General features: G+C 39.7%; 1 protein-coding gene across 2 annotated transcripts in view; it reads right to left on the bottom strand.

Moving 5' to 3' along the window:
- Positions 1–21204, bottom strand: part of LOC147137665 (KATNB1-like protein 1) — a 33712-nt gene extending 12508 nt beyond the window's left edge. For both annotated transcript variants that reach the window (XM_086050593.1, XM_086050594.1), the window contains exon 1: positions 20984–21204. The gene's annotated coding sequence lies outside the window, so the exon portion shown is untranslated. The remainder of the gene's footprint in view (positions 1–20983) is intronic.
- Between the last annotated feature and the right edge of the window lie 704 nt (positions 21205–21908).

The raw sequence follows: 21908 nt of genomic DNA, 5'->3' as shown, positions 1-21908 counted from the left end.
TCATTACAATTCCATATGTTTTGGATTACCATATAATCATTATGTCATAAATTCGCTTTGATGAAATGCTGGTAGGAAAAATAGGAATAAAGTAGTAGTATCTAGTGAAGCACGCAGGCTCTATTCCAAACACCTACTTATAGTCCAGTCCAGATAAGTTGTCAGGTGATAAAGGGTTAAGCGTTTTTTCAAAGCGAAAAGCTGGGAATACACTTTTTGAGGGATCAAGTCCTTTTTCTATCACTTAATTAAAATGACATTCTCCGTTAGGCTAACCCTATCAGGATATTGGAAACTTATGAGTGGCCAACGGGAGCAAAAAACAAATAGACAAATGGAAATCTCCGCCTACACAAAAGGCTCTTATGTAACCTGGAAATGCTTGTGGCCTGGGAGCATGCAGAATAACAGAGGACATTTGCCTGAGAGGAGTTTCTCACATAGCACCTCTATTTACAACTGTGGAATTTATTATGTTTTAAATATTGTCAACAAATGCTGGATGTTTTATATAACGTTAGCCTAATAGCCTAATAGCCGAGTCATTTTTGAATGCTTCTTGAAAACAAGAAAAAAACAACTAAAAATACTTTTTTTTTCTAGTGAACACATTGTTATTTTTTATTGATATTGTGACAGTAAACTAAAAATCCATCCATCCATTATCTACACCGCTTATCCTTACAAGGGTCACGGGCGTGCTGGAGCCTATCTCAGCTGTCTTCGGGCAGTTGGCGCGGGACACCCTGAATTGGTTGCCAGCCAATCGCAGGGCACACAGAGACAAACAAACAACCGCACTCACAACCACACCTCGGGACAATTTAGAGTGATCAATTAACCTACCATGCATGTTTTTGGAATGTGGGAGGAAACCGGAGTACCTGGAGAAAACCCACGCAGGCAGGGGGAGAACATGCAAACTCCACACAGGGAGGCCGGTGGCGGGATCGAACCCACGACCTCTGAACTGTGAGGCGGACGTGCTAACCAGTGGACCACCGTGCCGCCTAAACTAAAAATGACCTGGGCAATTATGCTAATAGGCTAACGATACGATGTAAGGATTCTCTGTTTACTGCTGGCTGATAGGACAACCTGTGGAACCACAGTTTTGTTGAACTTCTCTCTGATGTCGACACCCCACAGTGCCGTAGTGTCCGGCGTAAGGAAAGAGACACAAGCACAATTCATGCTCACGTGCTCTCTGTGTTGCCTACCTACCGCTAACTGCCAGTCAGACAGCCTCATTATTGTAAAAGTATGTATAGCCAATGATCAAGACCGCTGAGATTCTACTCTTTGACCTGCTCAGGCTGTACACAATGTCTTGCTGTCCCCCGCTTAGTGTGAGATGAGGAAAAGGTGGTGTTCAGGGCTATCTGCGTACACCAGCGGGGCGGCAGGAGACGAGAGTAGCTGCCGCGGTACTATATGTAACCCAAAGTGGATCATTGCGCTTGATAACAAATGCAATGTGATCACTTTTATAGTCCAATAAAAGATGCCCGTTTTTCCACTTTGTCATCCAAAACATTCAGAAATCATATGCGGAAAGTTCTTGCTTTGAATAATGAGCGTGCCACATGGTACAGACTTTTGCCATCATTTGTGATTTCCTAGATTGCACAAAAATGCACTGATCACAATCCAGGAAAAAGAGAAGGCACTGACTAATTGTCGCTACAGATTATTTGGCCCTTGTTGATTTATGGTGTGGTTGTGACATAGCCACAGCAGAATTGTGATATCCTTTTTAAGAGCTGTTGTTGATGTGTCAATATTTGTCTTTTACATGGAAAACATTTGCTTTTATTACTAGTCTGATACATAAATAAAATAAATAACACATTTAAGGCTTTGCGCTACAGAGTACATGCTTCAGAGTAATACAGTTCTGTCTGTTGGAGGAATCAAACACCAAACATTTTTTACGTGAGATATTTGAGGTCAAGGCTTATTTATATAGTACATTCAAAATACAGTCAACACTTCCCAAAGACAAGCGGCCCTACCTGATATTTTGTGCCCAGTCTGAATTTAGCATAATAGCACTAAAGCTATCGAATAAACATACACTACAATAGAATAACATATAATGCTTCACAATGATAATGCAGCTTATAATACACTTGTTCATTGATATTGCGCCTAATAATACGACGCATCCAATGGTACGTAAAATATGATACACATTTTTGGACTGAGAGTAGAGTTCCTCAAAGGAGTTTTTTCCCCCCAGTTAATCTTAACTGAGACCTCAAAATGTCAGTTTTGGGTGACACAAAATACATGCTGCATATGAACACAGAAAACGTATCTGTTGAAAAATGCCATGTTTGCGTAGACATGGCCTGAATCCTTGACATGATCACATAGTTTCTCACTTCAGTAAACCTGACCAGTACCAAATAATTTGTTCTAACACATCTACAGCCATTTCCCTTTTGCCAAGCATATTTCCTTGTACTCACGTGGCCATTATGAGATTGCCTATGTCCAAACCCAAAAAATATTCATGAAGACTTTGTATTAGATCCTATCCAGTTAATCTCTGTGGCTCACCAATATTATCTAATTTCAAGAGTTTCAACAACTCTATTAGAATACATGAGCAGATCTCTGTGTAATGTTCATAAGTACCAGAGACATGTGTAATGAATTCAAGGCCCTCAAATGTTGGGATTGGAGGTTACTTTATCAGTTCTGCAGCTCAGTGTTTCTCCACAACTAAAGCGTGAAAACGAACCAGTCTTGGACCACCGTGACAAACAGCTAAATATAGCCTGTTGTGAAAATACACAACACTTTTCTGGGAGGTCTCCTGGGTTTGAGAAATGGTGAAAATGACAACCAATAATCCTCCATGTTGATTCTCAGAACACATCGTCATAAATCACATCTATTTGTATCACTGTGTTTATGTTGGTGTGAGAGAAAGAGTGCGGTGGTTCAATCTTCAAGTTAATACTGAATGCCTGTGGTTTGAAGTGGAAACCAAGCCTATAGGACCAATTTATGTCATGGTATGGCTGTGTTTTTGGTGCTATCATTGGGTATAACGCACAGTTACGTGGAAATGTTCCAGCTCAACCACAGAACAGGCAATTCACTAAGCATCAGTGGCGGTGCTATTGCAGTCATGTATCTTTGATTAGTATTGCAGGATTTATCAGGAAGATATTAGCAGAACTAATTTGGCCCACACAAGAAAAATAATGCAAGGGGCCATGGTCTTGCTCCACCAATTTAATAGTTCAATTATATAGCTCCAGTTTTGGGGTATCTATCCATCTTCCTCAGGTTCAAGTCTTCAGTCAAGTTGTCACAACAAGCTAGGGTTGTTTGGCTCACGTCTCTCGGAGAAAGGTGTGGTTGTTCTCGAGAAAAATATACTGTAGCAAACCAGCCAGGGACTCCTCTTTGCCTGCAAGGAAGTGGCTGCTTCTGCCAGGGAGCAAACATTCAACTCATTAACTTTGGGTCTCGACAGTAGGCAGGCCTTGAGTACTTAGCAACAATGCAGGTATGCAACCAAATTGCCCTGGTAGCACTTGAGAATGTTGTTGGGTTGAGAAAGTTCTTCTCATCTCTGGATCATGAAAAAATTGTAGCACTCAGTGAACTCCAAAACATGCACTCTGGATTCGGTCATGCCCGTCTGGCTACTGTCTTCTTTCACAGTCTGCCACTACAGACCAAAAAGCGAATCCAGGATGCGTTTGAGAACAAAGCCAGTTAAGCTATCGAATGTCCTGAATAGTGCATGTGCCAGGCAGCTTGTCCATCAATTTGGTTGCCGTTATGTTCTCGCTCTCTCTCAAGTTCTCACTGAGGCCTTATTTTGTTGGGATGAAAACATGAAAGAAAGTTCATTACTCTGGGTGTCACTCATCTACCTGTATGTGATTTCAGTCATTGTATTGCATTATTGTATCCGATTGTATGGTACGGTGTTGATGCACTTTTTTTTTTTTAAAAGAGTTTCGACAGGAGACCTCCATTAAAAACCATCATGTTATGATTTGGCGCATCGGTAGCTCGACCCTTCCAGACTTGAAACACCCCAGGGAGTCTAAGGACACTGTTTCCAAACTTCCAGACACGTGCAGAGACCTCACTTTGCACTCTCTCACATCAGGGGAACAAATAGAGAGGGTGGAAACCACAAGCCCTTTGAGCATTTTAAACACAGGCCTGCTGCTACCGTTCAATACGACATTTGCCCAGTAGAAAGCAATGCCATGCCTAATGGAAATCCTTAAGCCCCGCAAGAGTGTTATGACAAGGGCATAACCTGACTGCCGACATTCGACAGTATTTCAACACCCTGTTTCCCATTGGGACCTACTGCAGTATCATTCGGAAAAGCCACAAAACGCTCATGCTACTGGTATTAATGCAGTGAGGGATCTTTCTGCACTCTGCAATGTCAAACAAAACCACTTCTTCTAAAGCAAATTAGGATTTTTAGACCACTGCAGACCATGTCTATTTAGACATGACATTTAAGGTCTTGGCTGCAATGAAGGACAACTGATCGGGAACTTAAGTTATAGAGTTTGAGTGTGAGAAACACTAAATGCAGTCTGTGTCCTCAAATCCACATTTAGGCCATAATGGTAATTATCTCAGGGGGATGGAATCCAGTGCTGTTTTTGAAAGAGTGATCATGCCCGACTGACAGTATGTCGGTTTTCAATGTTTACGGAGCGCTTTAAGGTCCAAATGAATGGCCAATTTTAGTTCTCCATTGCACCGTCAGAAAAAACAAAAAAACAACAACTCAAGATCTTCTTCAGTAACCTGTTAACGTGGACTGACTGACGCACCCGCTACCAAAAACACAGATGTCTCAAATCACAGACTAGAACATATTTAATTAATCTGTCCAAGAATAACAGTCGGTTTTGTCATTAGAAGACATATTCTTGGCCTTGTGACATGCAGCCATTCGACGCAGACAGACAGCTAGTGTATGTCCGCCAGTCTGGGCTCATCTTTTGTTTATTTTTGTTTATTTTTTACTTTTGTGTGGATTTGGAAAAAATAGATTTACTGACTTGCCAATAGTGGGGTAAAATATAACCAAAGAACATGGCATTATGCTATTCTTAGGTCTATAACACTGTTCAGAATAAAATGGTCAATACAGGCAAGATACAAAATAACTAACTAGTTACTGGATGGATTAGTATAATGATGTATACAAATCCTTCCACTTCCATGCAATAAAATTAACAACTAGGTGATTGATTTCGCCACAGTGTATTGTTTGGTCTGCTTTCTGGTCTAAATTACGGCGTTTGCACCCCTTGGCTCTATGAGGTTTACTACTGCTATTCATTCATTACCCTTTGGAAGGTTATCTGCCAGCCAACTTGTCGAGCAGCACTAGGTATAGTGTCTTTCTTTTTTTTTTTAAATGAAAACTTGTACAAAATGCTTTTTTTCTCAAATGCTCTTCTCAAGTGTTTAGATGCCCCCTCTCCACAATTAAAATAAATAAATAAAATTTGACCTTTTGAATTAAAAATACATTTAAAATGCTTTATAACCAAAGCTGGGCTAGTTACTTCCAAAATGTAATCTATTTAATACTAGTTACTTGCATTTGAATTTTCTTTACAATATATTTGAAGTTTCTTTACAATATTACTATCCGTGTAGAGTAATAAGTAATTCTAACTTTAAATAGTTTTTTTTATTTTTTTTTTTATTGGAAATGAATTTATTTAATAATGATTTGACATTTTCGACCAGATCTACCTCCCCTGCATCTTGGCAATGACATCGTAGAGCCTGTCAAGAGGTCATTGCGGACAACCTCCAGTAACATGGAGTTGCTATGGAGGGTGCAGAAACGGTGGCACCAAACTGCCAGTGCTGAAAGAAATGTGGTTCATCTGGTCAAACTAACAAATAATAGTGATTGAGGAAGTATAAATGAGCATTGGTCCATCATGACAGATAGATAGATAGATAGATAGATAGATAGATAGATAGATAGATAGATAGATAGATAGATAGATAGATAGATAGATAGATAGATAGATAGATAGATAGATAGATAGATAGATAGATAGATAGATAGATAGATAGATAGATAGATAGCTTAATGTGTTTAAGAAAAATGTTTTTTATTTTTTCATTTTTCTCAGGCTACTGAGACTCCCATGAACTCACCTGGTACCCTCCTCTCGAGGTGCTACTTAAACTTTGTAAACCCCTGGGGTATACTATTGATAAATACTTCTGACTTACTGCCAAACATGGTTCAGTATTCAATGCCATGGTGTTATATTAGCATGTTTATACTGTATCGTTACTGTACACTTTTCACAAGGTTATAGAATAACTTCAAAGACGTGTATATAAAAAATTCCACCAAATCTTTTTTTTTTTTTTTTTTAACCTAACTGGCAACATTAAATTCTTCTTGGGTGGTAACAGAAGTAGCCGATAAGAGTATCAATATCATTCCTTTGTAAATAATTGCATCAGATAACACAAGACTCACAGTGTTTGTTTGATGTACAATATCTTTAAAACCATCCTTTCAATGGACCCTGGCATGAATTTGAAAGAAGCAGACCATCGCGTGGCAAAGAATGGGTTTTTGTGTGGCCAGCGGCTGCCGAAGAAGCTTGTTTAAACAGACGCACACTGAAAGACTTAATGACCGTGTTGACAGCAGTCATACGAGATGTCTATTGAGGCTGCCGTGCTGTGGCTGAAAGGAGGCTACAGCTGCACATAGTGAAGCGGGGGGATGTTGTGGTCAACTTCTCTTTTCGTAAGCTCCAGAGAAAAGAACAGCGCAGGATTCCTCCGAAATGTAACTGGTATTTTTCCCCCCCAGAAAACCAATACAACAACAACGAGTACTCAATGCTGCGGCAGCAGTCTCTTTGTTATTGCCAACTAAAATGCGTCCTAGGTACCATTTGCTTCAGTGCCGTCTCAATTCAATACAAGAGCACTGATGTTGAACAGGGCAGACTTAATGGGTTTGTGTTTTCATTAAGAGCTGCACATATTTTGAATGCATTGTGCTGATTAATCCCACAAACCCAATATGCTATGTGCACATGCTCAACACGTGCTGAGCAGCAGAAGATGAGCACGTGTGCAGTGCTGGAGAAAACTGTAGTGGAAAATAAGGTCGATCTCAAAAGAAGCAGGCATTGAACATTTTGTTCAGGCTACCTAAAAAAGAAACAACAAAAAACTGTTTCACAAAAACCTACAAATCAGTCACTCACTCTTTTTTTTCATCTCCTGAATTTATCATTCATTCTGGGCATCAATCCTGAAGTTTGATTTGTGCGCAAAAGTGTGAAAACAAAGGCCTAGGCCAAGATCATTTACGAGCTTCTAATCTTGTTGTTTGATGCAAGTTACTGTGTGAATATTCTTTAGGGGATTTTTAAAATGCTGTTTTATGGTGAAATTCATATACTGTGTTCTCCAAACATCCGTTCTTTATAGCACTTATCCTCACCAGGGTCATGGCCGTGCTGCCTATCCCAGCTGACTCAGTTTGGGCGAGAGGCAGGGTACACCCTCGACTGGTCGCCAGCCAAATACAAGGCAGATATATAAAAACAACCATTGAAACGCTTTCCTTCAGGTAAAGTCGACCCCTGCTATTGGCAGGGCATATGGACCAGGCCACCCCACAAAGAGTGAAAAATCTGCCTATAATTGATGGCCATTGAAATGTATTGGGGATTTTTTTTTTTAATTCAAAACTGACAAAACTGCAAAAAAATGCAGCTAAATATTCAATATATGTTTTCCATGGAAACCGAGGGGGTGTTGTTGAATATAAAGGGGAACCCTCCCCAAAATCCATAATTAAAGTAAAATATAAATAACTGGAAAAAAATGCATGATCCGCAGGTGCCAAGCAGCCAGTGGGTGGGGCTCAACTATATATACTATTGAGAGTAATACATATCTCGATACATGAAACAATCAGGAACGGTACAGCTTCAAGGGTAACGATTCGAATCGGCTCAGTTCAGTGGAATTCCGATTCGATTCAACATGGTGCGGCTTCGCTTTTGGCCTGATTATTCATTTGTAACACCATTTAAAAGCTACCCTAAACCCAAACTATTCAAATTAATTACATTCAAAGACAACAAATCGTCAGCAACATTGTCATCATCATTTATACCTGGTGTGCATTACTCATAAAACGTATCTCGATAAATGGCATTTGATTTGGTTGAGTTAAATTAAAATTGATTTTCCGAATCAAACATTCATTACACCCCAGAGACAACCCACACGAGCACACGGAGAGCGTGCAAACTCCACACAAGAAGGCAGGATCCTGGGTTCAACCCTCCAACAGTGAGGCAGATGTGATAACCACTGCTAACCAGTCATACTGCTTCCGAAGCAATTTCTACATAGTTGTGATCGTGGATGTTTGCTTTTTAGGTTTTGGTGTCACGTTCCACATTGTCCTTCTATCCTTAATCCTGTCTCAAAATCCACAATACTAATTACGAGACTTATATATGGCACGGCTGGAGAAAAGGGGGCAAAAAACGAGAAAACAGGAGTTGATGATTTAAGACGTCGCAGCACCTCTGGGTCTTTTACTTTCCAGTCTCGAAGAGAACAAGATTAAATACTTTTGGACAGACTGAGAGACACTGGCTGCTGTCTTTTGTGTGATCGCCGTGAAAGCAAAGCCACTGAGAGTCTGATTACAGATTACTGATTACATCTGTTTCACTTTAGCTCAAAGGTCATTCCCCGTTTGTCACAGCTGCAGCACTCCTACAACCGCAATCAAACGAGGGGTTTCATAATATGTTTTCAAATGTGATCCTGTGCAAGAAGCAAACAGGTTGGTTCCCAGCATGAAAGAAATGGCGCGAGAAGACCTCAGACACTACCACGCAGCCGGATTGAAATCTGAAATCTCAAGTCCAAAAAGCGCTGTGCAAATAAATTGTGTCAGCAACTCATTTTCTTTTCATCCAACACAGACTTTTCACATCTCATTAGTGTCTAATCTTAGCTTTTCCGGTCCGAACTGGTACCTAGGATGGGGGTAACGATGGGTTTAACATTAAAGTGAGAAGCTGTCCTTGTGTATGTTGGCACTTTCCGCCTGTGCACTGGTCACTTTATCTCTCCTCTCAAAGGTATTAAAACTAGCGTGGAATCAGATTTCCCCTACAATTTTTTAAATGGCATACTTTTTTCGTTTTTTGTGTTTCTTTAAAAGGTTCATTTACAGACACTACAGTAAATGTACACTGGAGAAGCGTAATAAGCATTACGGTTACAGCAGCGTTACAGTCGGCCCATGTCGTTTATTTCCCAGAAACGTGGACGGGCAACAAACTGGTCAAGGATGAAGCCACTCAATTTTGGATCCAGCATATTTTCATTTATCAATGTAGATTATAAGCAAGCAACTGTTGGTGCAGTTTAGGATATTTGAGTTTTGCCATGAGTTACAAAGATCAAGTTGCTTTTTATGTGTGAGGAGTCTGGTTCTAGACCGGCTCCAAAGTGCTCTGAGGTACGTTTTATTGTGAATTGGCTCTCTCTCTATATAGAACTGACTTTCACGTTTGCCCTTAGCAAGCCAGGGTGTTTGGTGCGTGCCTATGCAGTCAGCAGTATTAATGATTACTATTGGAGCATTTTTTTTTTCGAAATTCAAGTAGGCTGCTTTTCGGCCTCCCGCATTACACAAGGACAATGAAATGTCCGCTTACTGCCAATGTTAAAATTGTCCTTTTTAGTTTAAATTGGCTTACCTTAACCAGAATCCCTCGTTGCACTGTAGACAAAGGTACAATCCTGGCGGGTTAATACAATTCAAGTAAATCCTTGAAGTAGTGTATTGTAAATGTGCTAATAGTGTAGTCATATTTGGCAGTCATATTTCAACAATGAGTGCAAATTGACAGGTTTGACTATGGATAATAGATGGTTTGTAATGTGCATTACAACTGACCACTACAATATCAATACAATAACAATATCAATTGTGACTAACAGTACCAATGATGAACTTACAATTGGGCTTAGCTGCTGTTTTGTATAACGGTCATCATCATCATATTCCAATTCAAAAAGACCACCAGGAGAACATTTGTGCTCATGTGACTTTGGGCCTTAATGAGCGTAATTAATCAAAACCCCGCTCCTGTCAAGTGCGCAGATGTGGGCCTTAAATTCCAGCCATTTTCACATCGCTGATACATTCAAACAGCGGTCAGTCAGATCAGTGTGAGTCATCCTTTTTGTGCTGCCTGACTCAAAAGCATCTGCTTCCTGGTGTAATCCTCTCATTCCCACTGTCCTCCCAATGGTCAGTCATGGGATTGTTCACCTTCCCATGCACATGGTGAAGAATGACAAACACTTGTGAACAGATTGAAAGTAATTTTCAATTCCTCCATATAAAATGATAAGTGTCCCTTTACTGCATATCGACTCCAAACAATCCCATTCGCCACTGAACCATGAGCGCTCTTAAATCATTCCTAAATCATGCAATATTGTCAGCCCTAGTGAGAATTGTCATATGCAGACTGTTGCTCTTGGAAAGGAAAGACCTGACTTCTTCATATGGTAGAAATTTAAAACAACAACAACAACTTCTAATTGGTCCAACAATGACAATAAAAAAAATCGATAAGAAGCTTTATTGGTTCGAAGTGTGACACGAGGACCACTGCTGGGTGTTAAAGAGGACCAGATGATGGGCCGAAGGAATTTTCATCAACTGGGTTTCCAATAGTCATATTTTCTAAGATGATGGCAACACGAGAGCGAAGCAGCAGATGTCGAAATGTGTCCTCCTGCATTGAACCATTTTGTAACGTTTGTCTCAATTTAGATCAAGCACTAATTAACTGCAACTTCAGTGACTCATCGCTTTGGATCGGCCACTGCACAATATTGTAAGGCGGTGTGTGATGATCTCCTGAACGGGAAAGACCTCAAGTAAGACCGGGCTTAAACAAAATTACCTCCGAATTTATTTTGTCACAATGCCACAAAAGCTTTTCCTGTTACTATCCTGGTGTACTTGGAACTACTTCCGCCGCTTTCTCATGGGCTCTGGGTATAACCGAGCGTGAAACTACTATCAAGAGTCACACTAAAGTGAGAATAATAGCTAGCCTGCTCTACAGAAATATAACTGTTGTGAAAAAGAGTGGGGATCTAACCACTTGGGTATTCTACATATACACTACTCACAAAAAGGAAGTGCTATTTCGCAATTTCAGAGTGAACCTAAAATGCGGAAAAGTGGAATAGAGCAATTTCCTATTAAGGAGCTAAATGGCAAAAAAGGATTTTTGACACATGAATGGACCTATAAATTTCCAAGAAATGCCTTTCTGTGACTCTTCTAGTTCCCCAGTCTCTCTGTTGCAACCTGCTGATGACAAAGTGATACTCTAAGATCAGTAGCCAATAGGGCTGAACATTTAATCAACATCACAGTCTAAAAGAGTGCACTTTTCAAATTACAGAGGCAGAAATTTGGGGTAAAAAAAAAAAAAAAAAAGAAAAACCTTTAATTTTTGTTGGTCGGTAGGCTTTATTTTTTATTTATATAGTGTCTAGAAATGTTTGGTTCTTAAGAAATGCAGTTCACAAGTTTGCATATAATTGTTAGACGAAACAAGAAAGGTTGAAGCGCTAAAGCCACGAAATATGTCGCATTATTGTTGAAATCTGATTTGTGACTTAAGTTGGAGTCCCACTTGTTTGGTAGAAATTTGTGAAGTTTACATAGCTTACACTTAAAAGACTGCAAGTCAAAATGTTAAATAAGTTAATAATTACTCTAATTGAAGTAGATAAATAAACTATTTCATATTAATTCATGGTTTATTTGCCTTTCTTTTTGCATGAATCCGAACATTTTAAACCTGATCTTGCTTATTGCATTCAAGATTAATTTATTGCTTGCGTTTGTTAAAAAATACATGGGGAGAGGAACTTGAAAAAATGGTCTCAGTAAATCGCAATCGCTATATAGAAAGAAGGGTGGAGGGGTGGCGGGTCTGAATAATATTATTTCCCAAATCATTCAGCCTTAGTCGCCATTTCCGTCTGAGAACATCCTCTTTAGCCTTGCAATGAAGAGGTACCGTTGATCCAATTGCTAGGTATCGTCTTTGACTCATGATGTCAAAATGTGTCAAATTCTCATTGAAGCAGGATATTTATTGGCCCATTCATGGATCAAACACCTCATGTGAATTTTGTAGTTGAACTTCAAGACAAGATTAACAAAAAAAATAAGGCATTTTCCAGCAAAGTCTTTTTTTTCTTATATCTCCTGACACCGATTTTATGTCCATCTAAAATATCACACAGACCTCAGTAAATCATAAAATGGCCACCGACGCAGCTTCTCAAAAGTTTGCGTGATAGCAGCTCAATAAACCCAAGAAAGTGTTTACAGCGATAATCGTTACTGGCGAACATATTAAACCATGTTTGGAAATTAATCAGCACATTTTTGTATTTAATCTAAGCTGGAGGAGTGTCAAAGGAGAAAAGTTGGCAAAAATCAGTTCGATTACAGTGCTGCTCACAAGTGTGGTCTATTAAAATGAGGAGTTAATTCGATTCTTTGTCAAGTGTTTCCCAAGGATGCTAAACTGTCTACTGAAAATATTTACTTGAAGTAGTCACTGAGGGAAATGCTCAGCTGGTATAAGCACTTATCAACTCAACACAAATGTAATACAATGGTGTTGATGTCATAAAATCACAAATACTGACGCCAAACATGTGGAACACACTTTACAGAACACACACAAAAATTACTACATACAAAGGAAGAGAGATTTTTTTTAAATTACTGAACCGAAAGAGAGATCAACATTGGATTTGATTGATTTTGTTGAGATTGAAATGACAACGTTTGTTTGGTTCACAATTTTGGAAGAGCTGACTTGGGTTACATAGTCATTGACATGCCAGTCTTTGCTCGCACTTACGGTATTTTTTGTACGGTATTTACACATCTTTATTGGTCCTGCTAGGGGACAACTGATTTGAAGCAAGCAATATAATAAGAAAAACATTGATATAAAAAAACAAGGCAGTTCTATTTATATAGCACATTTCATACACAAGGTAACTCAACGTGCGACACGTAATTAAAAGTACAACATAAAAACATTAACAAACAAAACAACTAAACATGTCACAGTGCAAGAACAAGATATAGCAAGACTTGATTTTAAAAATACTTTAAAAGATCTCCATCATAGGTATGGGACAAAGGCATCGTTTTTTAACCTGCATTTAAAAACATTTACACGTGTGGCTTGAACTTCACTTCTGTTGGCAGCTTATTCCATTTGCGTGCAGCATAACAGCTAAATGCTGCTTCACTATGTTTGCTTTTCTGGGCTCCACTAATTAACCTGAGTCTGCAGACCTCAGAGCCCTATTGGGTTTATATTCCAAGAGCATTTAATGTATTCTTCAGCTGACTGGGAATGTAACACTTTTACCACCCCCGCAATGTTTTGGGACAGGAACATTTCTCTCTGACCGTTCTGAGCTTCTGTTTCAAAGCCCTTGTTCTATTGAGTAGAAAAATGCTTCCAGGAGGATCACATGGGAGATTTGCATGGATGTAAGTCAGCTGGGACAAGCAAGAGGACATCTTTGACCCGAATGAGGAGATGCGGTATCAAAAATGGATGAATATGCCCTATTAAAGGGACCGATGAATAGTACATTGAAAGTCTAAGTGTACACATTCTTAAAAGTTAATGTATTGGATCAAAGAGGGCCCAATCACACTCTATGACCTGATGCAAATGTTGCCGCTGAATCCCATTAGACTTCTTATTACGTGACTAAAAGCAACAATTTAGCGCAGCGCAGGGATGTAATTACATTCTCCAGAAGTCAGAATACAACCGCTTCTTTCCACTTGCTTTGTTTTGTTTTGAAAAATGAGGCCAGATGAAGCAAAGAAAAACTTTGGGCCGGTCCACTAATACTGCTTGAAAGCATAAAAGAGGATGGAGAGAGATCCTCCTGACTCCAAGAATTCAGGCGCTATTTTCCACTGAGGCATGTGGATAAACATCAAGCGGAATGGGCTGTCTTAGGGTAAAGTGACAGTGGGCAGTGACAGCTCCAGATCACGTCTGCACCGCCACGCCTGCAACGAACCAACCAGAAGGGACAGGAGATTCCACTGGAAGGCCACTAATAGGCTGCACGAGGCAAAAGGAGCTTCTTTAGAAGGAAAAGTGGAAGGAAGGCGAGATGGACCAAGACAGAGAGCTGCCTGTCCTTTCGGCGAGCGGAATGGGAAAAATAAACACAGTGGTTTTTAACTTTCAATAATGGAAAGCACTCGTGTGTGATTCACGGCCTTGACAAAAAAACGACGACTCCCTTTTGTTTTCATTAAACATTTTTCAACTATCCAATAAAACAAAAAAATATAATAAGCATTTGCTCTGAGTTCCTACTATTCGGGCAAAACAAAGTCGACATGACAAAGTGCAGCTGGCTTGAGTTGACAGTTCTACTTTTTGGAGTTTGTTGAGTATATTCAGCAGTCAAATATTGTGACCGCCAAAACTAATGAACTAATCCTTGAATAATCCTGAATACACATTGTGTTCTAACAATTTATAACAAGCACAGAATGTCATATGTATAATGTCACAAAGTAAAAATAAAACATGAAATAAAGCAATGTTAATTTTGCCTACTAACGACTACGTCATACTTAGAATAGGTGTTTTCTATTGACCAGCGTGTGGGCCGATCCACAACTTGGGTCAATTCGACCCGACTTTCTTGGTTGTTTTTGCAGAAAACAACCCAAAAAATGGATAGTTTTTTACAAAACACCCCCGAAAAATGAGCTGTTTTGTACAAAACAATGCAAGATAGTGGGTCAAATTGACCCAATTTGTGTATCGGTCCATTTTTGACCCAACAATTGTGTTATTTTTGACCCAACTGTTGTTAGAGTGGTATTACCCTACTCATAAAACAGAAGTCAACAACAAGTGCATGTTTGTAGAAACCCACAATGAATCCTACTGTGAATCGTTTAAAATAGTTTACAATACTGTACAGTATGTGTAGTGTATATTTGAACTGTCGGTATTATTATTATAATAACAACAATACGTTTGGTAGCACTGTGAGTTCATATGGCTGTACCTGGATTGGAGGCACAACCTTTGGAAGTGGCGTCGCAGTTCTGCCTAAAAGTTCGTGTCTTAGAGTTACATGACTTTTCAAGTTTTTATATTGTATCGTTATAGGCTTGACCATAAATTTAAAAAAAAACAACAAGGGTCCAAAAAAAGCTCGGTAATAAAACTGTCTTTTGCAAAACTGTAATTGCCAAAGTTCCATCAAAACTGAAGAAAAGAGATAACATTTGGCCCATATTGAGTTCTCAAGGCCAAACAAAACTGTGTCCTATGTTCTTGTACAAAAAATGATTCAGCTGTGGTGGTCGTGGATAAGAATAAAAAATAAAATGTATAGTGTAAATATAAATAATGTATTGTGACAGGGCGGCACGGTCGTCGACTGATTAGCACGTCCGCCTCACAGTGCAGAGGTCGTGGGTTCGATCTCGGCCCCGGCCTCCCTGTGTGGAGTTTGCATGTTCTCCCCGTGCCTGCGTGGGTTTTCTCCGGGTACTCCGGTTTCCTCCCACATTCCAAAAACATGCATGGCAGGTTAATTGAACACTCTAAATTGCCCCTAGGTGTGATTGTGAGTGCGAATGTTTGTTTGTCTCTGTGTGCCCTGCGATTGGCTGGCAACCGATTCAGGGTGTCCCCCGCCTACTGCCCGAAGACACCTGGGATAGGCTCCAGCACTCCCCGCGACCCTTGTGAGGATAAGCGGTATCGATAATGGATGGATGGATGGATTGTGACACATCAAACTTCTAATGCAGGAGTTGGCACTCGTGCTCAAGGGCCACATCTTTTTTTTTTTAACATAGGCAAACAGGCCAAGTAATTTGTTGTTGAAGTAAAAAAAATCTACATGAAATAAAATGTGCATGTAAATTCACTCATTCATTTATTATTCATTTCATCATCATTAATTTTAATCAAAAATAATTAATTCTCATTTTTGAATTTAGAATTTAATCAAACAACCATTTAATAAAATAGCTACAAACGTTAATGTACTGTACATGTAAAACAGTTAATTTGACTAATTTTGTCATTTACAATCAACCAGTTATTGAATGTGATAAATGCATACAAATTCATTTAGAAAAATGAAAAAAGGGGGAAACAGCCTAAATTAATGCAACAAATATTGCAGGACTTTTGATAATAATTCTGCAAGATTAAAGACCAGAGTGGGCATTATGTTTCCCGTGGGCCATACTTTGCTCACCACTACTTTAATTCTGCTATTCTAATAACAAACATTTAATGATTTCATTTAGTCCACGGTGGAAAAAGAAAAATGTCAAATGTCAGGCATTCTCTATGTTTTACAATCCTACAGTATTGACCAAGCTTAACACTAAAGAAAGAAGTGCTAGGAAGTTGCCATTTCAGGTTGCCCTTTTCCACCATAAAGTCGATCTTGATACGTCATTGTTATAGGGTTATTTGTTGAAAGTATCCATAAAAGGGCAAAGGGGAAGTGATGTCGCCTTGTAATGATCAGGCAGCTGGTCTTGTGTGGAGAGTCCTGGGTGATATTGCATGATTGAGACCAGCTGCTGACTGAGTGACTCATTTCTACCTTAGCAGGGAGAAGCAGAGAAAGTGAGGGAGGGAAATCAGCTCTCACCCTGCAGACAAAGAGCAGACACTGCCAACTCCATGGCCACTTTCACACTTACGAAACAAATTTGTACCGTTCTTTTTCATTTAACGGGAGGCTTGACCAGAATTTCTTTCCGGTCGCTGTTTGGCCCTTGTTTGATCAAATTTCAATTTGATCTTTGAATCGGCTGATTCACTGCAAGGGAGTTGAGGAGTTTCATTATCTAATAAATTAACTGTTATCACCTTAAGAAACACTGAGGCATAAAACCATGACGTACTTGGACCACCATATAACTTGCCCAGCCTTGCAAAGATCATTAAACAAAAGTATTTGCACAAAGTATTTGCACAGTCAGATATATGTTGTCAATACTGCAGACCTCCACGCATTTTCTAAATGCTAGACGACTGGAACTCCCACCATCCGTGCCTCAGCAAGTCTGCTCTGAATCATATACAGTTAGTCCAAAATGTTATTGCTATAATTTTAACCAGAAACATCCATAGGTCAAACATTACCTCTGCTCTCACTTCCTCAAACAAGCCATTCAAAATCAATTATTAGATACTGCAGGCTACTTTTAACACCCTGCCTTACATCGACCTATTAGCTACTTGGCATGAGCTTTTGAGAAGATTTTCCGGGAATGATTAACAATTATCCATTCATTTTTTAAACCGCTAGTCGCCATCGGGGCCGTGGATAAGCTGGAACCTATTCCAATTAGGCATGGGCTGATTACCGGTTTCGAGGTATAATGCAGTTTTTTTACATCAGTGGTATGAGCTGTTTTTTTCATGCCTAATACATATAAATTTTGGACCAATCACACCTATGGACAATGTACCGAACATGCCAGTTCATGCCTTCAATTTCTTCAAGACACCATTACAGTATTCAACTATCAATATCACACAAGACAGACAATCAATCAGTTAACCCCAACTCTGGACTTTGTAGTACTAATGTGTTTCTAAAACAATTATATGGATAGGTATTTTTTTCCCATTAATCTGCATTTATTATCTATGAAGAGGGGCTTTACCTTAGCCAGCTGTCTTAGGTGGAAGAAGCGGAAGTTTCTTCCAACCGAAACTCGTTTGCTGCCATCAAAACGGGGTGGGGGGGGGGAGTCAAACCTCTACAATTCTTGGTCTCGGTTTTTGTAAAATGCATTTCCCCCCAAAATGTGACTTATACTTGGGAGCGACTGATATACATTTTTTTCTTCTTTATGATGCATATTTTGACTGGTGCGATTTATACTCCGGAGTGACTTTTAGTCTGAAAAATATGGTACATACAATATACACACATTTACAGATGAGAGTTTGGTGTCATACTCAAGTGCACCCGATTCAAAACCCCAACTGCTCACATTCATAATTTTGATACTTTCTGCTCCCGAATCAAGCCCATTGAGTCAGACAGGATGTTAGTATGTTGCCTTGATTTGGTCGAACTGGATCACCTGACTGGAATGCAGGCGTCGTTGTTATCTGTGCTTTCCCTGCTCCCATGCCTCAACTGTTCCAAAATGGATGACAAGACCATAACCACAGATAATTACATATTCATGAACGTTCTTAACACAATCCATCACAGTAGTAAACACAGTGAACACCACTGTCCTTGTCCCTATGTTTTTTGACTGAGAAAGTCAGACCTTCGGCCATGTGGTCACAGGTTGTATTTTCATACCTGTCAACTTGTATTTTATATGTTTATATGTTATATGTTTATGTTTATATTTTATATGTTTTTTGATCATTTCAAATTGTGTACGCCGTACAACAATTTTTGTACGGGAAAAAAAAAACCAATTAAAAACTCGATTTTTGTTAGACCAATCTCGTCTTGCCCATTTCGGCTCTAATCTGGAGCATCCGTCAGCGATTACAACTGCAAACTTTGGCCGACTTTCACGAGCAAATCCCCCGCTCAATGAAGTCAGAGATGGGCACTTGACCCTTTTTTGCTGGTCAGGCCGCAACCCTCCACCCTTGACCTGGGTTCCCTTCCGGCTGCGACCCCCCGCCCTTATTCATAAAAACCGTTCCGCCCTCCAGCCCCCCCCCCCAAAAAAAAAAGTGTCCGTGATTGACGCCGCTGCGGGAGAGATGCTAACGGCAGACGCTTTTTAAGGATCATTAGCTGGTTAATTTACTATTCGAACCTGCTGTGGACACGCTTCAAAATGCGCCACTAGTACTTTACTACTTACTCAAATGCGTGTGCTTACTTCCATTGCGAGGCCCGGGGTTGATTTTGTCGTATTGGATAATTATTTGGGTCCAACAGACGGCCAGAAGTTGCATTCAACAAGTTATTTAATTTCCACACTTCCCTTCGTTCACAGCCTTCAAAATAAAAGCATACGAGCAAACCACAATACACAGCAGGTTTGCTACGGCGTATTTCCGGAAGTAAAGGACGCCAGAAGAACTGCATGAACTCCACCTTGATGTGGCAGCGTCATACTTGAGTGCTGCGTGCAGCTTAATATACTCCCAGACACAAGTTGTTTTAAAACCGTTAAGTTCCATCCATCGCAACATGTGACGTAATGGACCAATCGGAGCAGCAACAATTCCTGATGGGTGCATGGCATGTGTTGCAGACCTGTCACCAACAGCACAATGCGTCGGTCACGTGAATCAATGCGGCAGTTGTCGCTCGCGCCGACACGGGAGTAGAAAGAAGCCTAAAAAGAAGCCTTTCACTGAGTAGGCTGAGATGAAATTTGGCCGCCCAGCGACCACGTCAAACGCATGAGGGCCGATTAGTGGGCCGGACTAAAATCCACTTCTGGCCATGCTTAGTCCAGCCATTTTTTAAAATTTGTCACCAGTCGCCCCCCCGCCCCAAAAATGGGCATCCGGCCGGGCCGAGGGTCCAACCGGTCCGGCCCAGGGATGGACCGCCCAGCTCCGAATGAAGTCATACACAAATCTGCATTCCGCGGTGATGCCATTTGTCACAGATGTTCGTTTTACTGTTCTAAGTGACAGCTCAGAGTCTGGGGAGTAACTACAGTCTATGTGAGTGTGCATAAACTCTGTGAAGACAATTCCAAACGATAACAGTCCAGAATTTACAGACTTTCGACTCTGTTTGTTCAACACAAATACAGCCCATCTGTTATTATTTAGTTCTTCTCGCTTCTGAGGAAAGACACTCGCTAGTCATCATCATTAGATAAATAAATAAAATGTTAAGGGCAGCTCAATATCTACCACAGGCAATATGACTCAGGCTACTATGTCCTCACGCGCACTGGTATATTTTATTTGTGCTTTTAAATCACTCCAACATTTTAACAATTCTAAGTAAAAGACCAAAGAAAGTAAAACCCAAATTTGAAGGCTACTTCAGCTGAATGGAAGCCTGAAGAAAATCCTTTCTGGAAAAATCACAATGACATCCATTCATCAAGTATTGATTTTACCTCAAAATTTGGACTGGGTAAGAATAATTTTGGGTTTAAGTTAAATACTTTTGTGATTTGGGAAGATAATAAAATTGGTTTATGTGAGAACAAAAATGTCATTGTCTTCATTGATTATAGTTTTTAATTATGATTTGTATTGTGTGCCTCTTAACTATCGTTAATTACTTGTTATAATGTATATTGCAAAATGTTTGATGCACTTAGTGTCTGGCTATTCATATGTATTTTTTGTAATTGTATTCTAATGTTTTTTTTTACATCATGGCCAGCCAGGGGGCTACAAATGAAAATTAGCCTTTCGGCTAATTCTGGCTTTTTTAAACCATGATTTTCGCCTTTCAAATAAACTAATCTGATCTAATGTAAAACTTCCTAATAAATTGGGAATTAAATGGAATTTAAATTCCAAATGGAAAAAAAATAAACATAGGTGAGTACAAGCTCATCTTAAACTAATCTAGATTCCATGTTTTTAAGTACATAACATCATCAGTGATAGAGAGACTGCCTTGAAAATAACTTTATGGTACATAAAGTGCAGGTTTGCAGCCCTTAGATTCTCACTGATAAAAGGGTTTCAATCATTGACGGAAACACTCCTGCTGACACTTTCTTTAAACTCATGCAAAAACACAACTGCTGAATAAGGGACAAACAACAGACACACACATGCCGGCTTTGATCAAAGAAAGCTGAAAAGCAGAGTCAATTTTTCCATGTACATACCACCAGTCTGGGGGAGGGCGTCTTTAGAAGATTAAGTTCTGTGATGACACTGAAGCTTTGCCCGTATATGGCAGCGGCCGTCCTCATATTTTGTCCTGCCGATGGGGATAGCCACTGTGGAAGTCCAAGAAAGAGTAGGCTTTCGATTATGTAATAGACTTGGTAGTGGCATTGTGTGTATGCTAAAAGCCAAAAAACGGAGCCTCATAGGATTTGTCTATGGTGCTGGCTGGAATGTCTGGTATGGCTGGCGGCACCACAAGAACATGGACCAGAACAATCTGTTGTTTGTTAATCCAGCTAGGAACAAACAAACGCTTTATTGTTGTGCAAAAAAAAAAATCATTGAAGTTGTGCAGCCAAATTATGCAAGGGCATATGAGTGAATCAACAGGTTGGCTAAAAATTAAAGGAAAACCATTGTCAGCCAACATTATGGGCTAAAAATCGTTGCCACAAAGTATAAAACTCTACTAACGCCTTGCTTTTGTCGTCAGGGGGAAAATATGGAGGCCTTCATGTGCAAATCAAAATTGGAAAAACTGTTACAGATGACAGTGTGTAGTCGTTATAAAAGCAATTATTGAGCAGCAAGGTGGAAAAGGAAAAAAAAAATACCCCATAGAGCGCTAAAACTTTTAAAATGACACTTAATCAAAATAATCTGAAGCATCTTTGGAAAGATCTCTTTCCAAACTAAGTAGATATTATCTCTGAAAGCACACACGCACAAACGACTCAACAATTGTCATGTTGTGTAACATATCACTGAAAATGAAAAGGGTTCTTAAACTAACAAAGACACTTCAAGTGATGAGACTAATGCAGGAGCTTTGTGTGGACTCCAGTAAAAGTAAAATTGAAACTATTGACGTGTGCGGTCGGAATCGCTGACGGAAGCCCGTTTAAGATCAAAGGCACACAG

Source organism: Filicampus tigris, chromosome 13, assembly GCF_054856515.1.
Source record: "Filicampus tigris isolate MCC_2025a chromosome 13, RoL_Ftig_1.0, whole genome shotgun sequence".
NCBI classification, from domain to species: domain Eukaryota; kingdom Metazoa; phylum Chordata; class Actinopteri; order Syngnathiformes; family Syngnathidae; genus Filicampus; species Filicampus tigris.
The sequence above is the reverse complement of the archived record's forward strand: the minus strand, read 5'-3'. Positions and strand labels throughout refer to the sequence as shown.